At 38.4% G+C, this 4641-nt stretch overlaps 1 pseudogene; it reads right to left on the bottom strand.

Annotated features, from left to right (window-relative positions):
- Positions 1 to 1855: 1855 nt before the first annotated feature.
- Positions 1856 to 4281, bottom strand: LOC103240943 (olfactory receptor 10A3-like; annotated as a pseudogene).
- Positions 4282 to 4641: the final 360 nt, after the last annotated feature.

The raw sequence follows: 4641 nt of genomic DNA, 5'->3' as shown, positions 1-4641 counted from the left end.
GGAAGATAATACATATACATCACACAAACATATCTAAACATGTTTAAACACATGCACAAATGAAGATCCAATAGCTTTTCCCTCAGAACTCTAGCCATAAGATAGTAATACAAATTCACCAATCTATAAAAGATAGCTGGATCCAAGTTATGTCTGATGATATTGGAACTTGTTTACACGGCTAAACTTTGTTTGCCCCAATAGATAATTCACAGAAAGCTGAGGGCCAGAATTTGAGTAAAGTAGTTTTTCTAGCAGTTTTTATTTTAAAGACCTCTATCTTTTTTTTTCCTTCAGTTTCAAATTAGTTTCTAATGTTCCTATTTTAGCCAGAACTGACTAAACTTATTTTAAAAATCTTTACGTGACCTTAAAATAGTCAGTTTTATCTCAACACCAGTAGCTTAATAACAGCAGATTCAAAGCAGGCAGAAAAGAAAAGAGAGAAATATAGAGAGAGCTTTAGAAGACTCTGCTGAATTTTATAATTGCAGCTTAACCACTTGAGCTCTGAATTTTCCTTACTGTAATTTGCCCATCCGTTTAAAATGTGCACCAAAATGGGCCATCATATGTAACCAGCTGGAGTCCCAGATAGTCTACAAAAGAATTCACATGCTTTCTTCCCCCATAAAGCTTGACACAAGTGTGGGAAATACTCTAGAATCCCAAAGAGGATGACAAAATCAGGGACCATAATGTTGAAAACCATTTCTCCCTTAGCAGGAGGGGAGCAGTTTATCTTGCAGGCTTCTGACAGTAAGACGGACCTGGTCTTTGTAGGAGGCCATGCCAAATGCACCCTTGGAGGGAGGAGTAACACTAAACAGAGACACAAACGCAGACAGATCCGATGCAGATGGAGTGCAGATTTTTCCAACTCTGGCTCCAGCTTTGGCTTAACATACCTGCCTTGAGTAAACATGCAGGTGTCACTGAAGATCAGCCACTGTGACTTACTGAACTCTAACTGTTCTTCAGCTTTTTCTGCTTGCCCATTGTGAGAGATGAGGATCTCTTCATGAATTACTGAAAGACTCTCTGGCTTTCACCATTTTGTTTTCAATGGTTTGTAAATTGCACACATCTTTTGTTATCTATCTGAAGATCAATGCAATTTAGTAGCACCAATATAATTCTATTTTCCTTATGACTATCACCCCTCATTGCTCCTGGACATTTCAATTCATGAATAATTGCATTGGCCACTGCATTTCCCTCCATGGCACATAATTCCAAGTCACCATTCCTGAAATATAATGTTTCTCTATGTCCTCAAAAGACATTACAAATCGATGAATAGCCAAAATACAAATATGCCTATACACATTTAGAATTAACATAATCTTATTTCTTAATTTATTAAACATAAAATCAATTTATTTGATATGAATCTAATACAATAAGTGATTCAAGTGTTTAAGCCAAATTTAATATGTAATAAAGACTCAGGAAAAAAAATAAGCTGGTGTGTGTTAAACCATCACAAAATATTTTTTAAGTCTCATTATCACAAGGTTACATGCATGTATGGCATATTCCTAAATAATATACAAAAATTATAAGACCTCCCTTGCATTTAGCAGAATATATATACCTAATCTTAATTAATATCACACTATCTTTTACTCAAAATATTGTTTTGAAGCTGTCAGAAAAATTGGAATAATTGCCTTACTGAACAATAATATAAAAACTTAATTAAAATTTGTTCCCACCAGTTTTCCTACTCAAAATGATTGTTAAAGTCTTAAAATGAATCAGTGATGTTCCTTCCCAAACCAGGTTGGACAATAAAGTATAACCAAAACTTAAAGGACAAAAAAACACAGAATCCCTACTTTGCCAATAAACCTCTTCTTTTGAGACAGAGTCTTGCTCTGTTGTCCAGTTTGGAGTGCAATAGCACGATCTTAGCTCACTGCAACCTCCACCTCCCAGGGTCAAGTGATTCTCCTGCCTCAGCCTCCTGAGTAGCTGGGATTACAGGCACATGCCACCACAGCTGGCTAATTTTTGTATTTTTAGTAGAGACAAGGATTCACCATGTTGGCCAGACTAGTCTCGAGCCCCTGACCTCAGGTGATCCACCGGCCTCAGGCTCCCAAAGTGCTGGGATTACAAGTGTGAGCCACCACACCCAGTCATAAACCTCTTAATGAACAAGGTGATATCCCTCAAAAATTAACTCTAAGTCATCTACTTGCCCATATTTGGAAAGTAAATAGCACAAACAATTTTAAAAACTAGAACCACCACCAAAAACCCAAGCCACAATAAGCCCACCACCATCATTCAGCCCAGGAGTTAGATGTAGTGTTGTGTCACAAACATACAGTTTTAAGACCTAGAAGTTTGACGAACAAAAAACTGTTTACATTATATTTAGATTGAATGAAATTGTATATATCTTCATCTATGTATAGATATAGATAGATATAGGTAGATACAGAGAGGTAAGATATGCATATAGATAGAGAGATATGGCTAAATAGATCCGCAGAATAACAAGTTTCTTTCTCAAAAGTCACCGATCTCATATTTTCAGTTGACTATCACCCCAGGGACTATCCAAGGACTACGGATCATTACTTCACTTCAAATGCAAAGAGAATGTGAGCCGGGTGTGGTGGCTCATGCCTGTAATCCCACCGTTTTGTGAGGCCAAGGCAGGTGGATCACTTGAGGCCAGAAGTTAGAGACCAGCCTGGTCAACACGGCAAAACTCCATCTCTACTAAAATACAAAACTTAGCCAGGCATGGTGGCACATGCCTGTAATCCCAGCTGCTCGGGAGGCTGAGGCATCAGAATGTCTTGAACCCAGGAGACAGAGTTTGCAGTGAGCCGAGATCGTGCCACTGCACTCCAGCCTGGGCGACAGAACAAGACTCTGTCTCAAAATAATATAAAATAAAATAATAAAATAAAGTAAAAGAGAATGTGTACAGCATTCCTGACCTTGGGAAGTGGTGCTTAGGACTACCTCAAAAGCCAAAGACCTCCCATCTGGAGAAGAATTCAATAAGATTTTAAACTGCCAGTTACTGTGTATCTTACAGGAAGAATCAGATATTAGATGTTCCCTGAAATACTACTACCTTTACTGCTAACCCTGAGATACTGGAAATTCATTATGAATATATCATATTTGGACTCACAAAAAAGGGAACATCCCTTGTAACTGACTACACCAACATGTAAAGAGGTGCCCAAGGTCTTGGAATCCAACTGGTCAAACCACTTATTGAGACTGGGCAGATAATCTGAAGGGTGCATGCAACAAACAGAGCACTAAGGTAACTTAGGCATACACACAAGAAGGAATCAATTAAACCACCACTTCCACCCACTTATTTTCAGAACCCTCCTGAGGCTTCCACATGAGCACTATTCCATTACCAGTTCTCTCTGTTTCAGTCTTATGCCTAACCCACCCTGAATCTGCTCCAAATCTTGAAGCTAACATCTTGCCTCTGATTGTCTTATTATTATTAATTAAAATGTTTTTCTAAAGTACCTACTCTGTCCCTGGCACAGTGTTAGGCAGATGAGAGGCACAGGTGGAAAAGGCCTTTTGTCTCCCTGTAGTTGATGGCATCTTCAGGATGGCAAACAGAACTCGAGTGTAAGACAAGAGGATCAACAAGAAAGGAACCATAACAATCAAAATGGTGCCTGTGAAGGCAAAGATTTCAAATAAGAAGGTGTCTGCACATACAAGCTCTAATACTGCTGTGGTTTCACAAGACAGATGATTAATTTCACTGGGGCCACAAAACAGAAAACGAAATACCCAAGTGGTCTGCACAGTAGCCACCATGATCCCTGAGATCCATGAGAACATTACTAATTTCATAAAAATCCCTCTGTTCATAATCACTTGGTAGTTCAGAGGATGGCAAATTGCAGCAAACCGGTCATAAGCCATTGCTCCCAGGAGAAAACATTCAGTCCCACCAAAAAGAAGGATGAAATACATCTGTGCAAAACAGTCCACAAAAGAAACCGTAGTTTTCTCAGTAGAGAGCACCACCAGCATTTCAGGCATAATAACTGCACTAAAACTTACCTCCACCACAGATAAGTTCAGGAGGAACAGGTACATGGGAACGTGGAGTCTCTGGTTTAAGGAGATGACGACTATAACGATGTCATTTCCCATCAGGGTCGCCACATAAATAACCAGGAAAATCCCAAAGAGTCGCTCCTGGAGTTCAGGGAAGTTAGAAAAGCCCAGGAGGATGAATTCAACCACAGAGCTTTGATTTTGTCTTTTCATTTTCAGTATTGGATCCCTATAATATTTTTCTGCTTGTAGTATATAAAGTATGAAGTCACAGTCCTTAGCAGAGAGTTACAGTCTGCCTTCACCCCAGAAATTCTTGGCAGAAGATGAGAAAAGGAGCCCATCTTGTCAGAAATTTATTTCGGCAATTTTGGAGAATGGCAAAATCTTGGAATAATAAATATTTTAAATATAAAGGGAGAAGTGATATTCTGGCTCAGAAATATCTGAAGAGAACTAAATAATATTACATTTCTATTTCATCTTGTATATTATATAGTTTGAAAATTAGACATAGCCTTAAAGCAAATACAAATATTTTATACCTTAGATTCTATTTTCATGACATGTAGA

The sequence above is a fragment of the Chlorocebus sabaeus genome, chromosome 1 (genome assembly GCF_047675955.1).
Source record: "Chlorocebus sabaeus isolate Y175 chromosome 1, mChlSab1.0.hap1, whole genome shotgun sequence".
NCBI classification, from domain to species: Eukaryota; Metazoa; Chordata; class Mammalia; order Primates; family Cercopithecidae; genus Chlorocebus; species Chlorocebus sabaeus.
The sequence above is the reverse complement of the archived record's forward strand: the minus strand, read 5'-3'. Positions and strand labels throughout refer to the sequence as shown.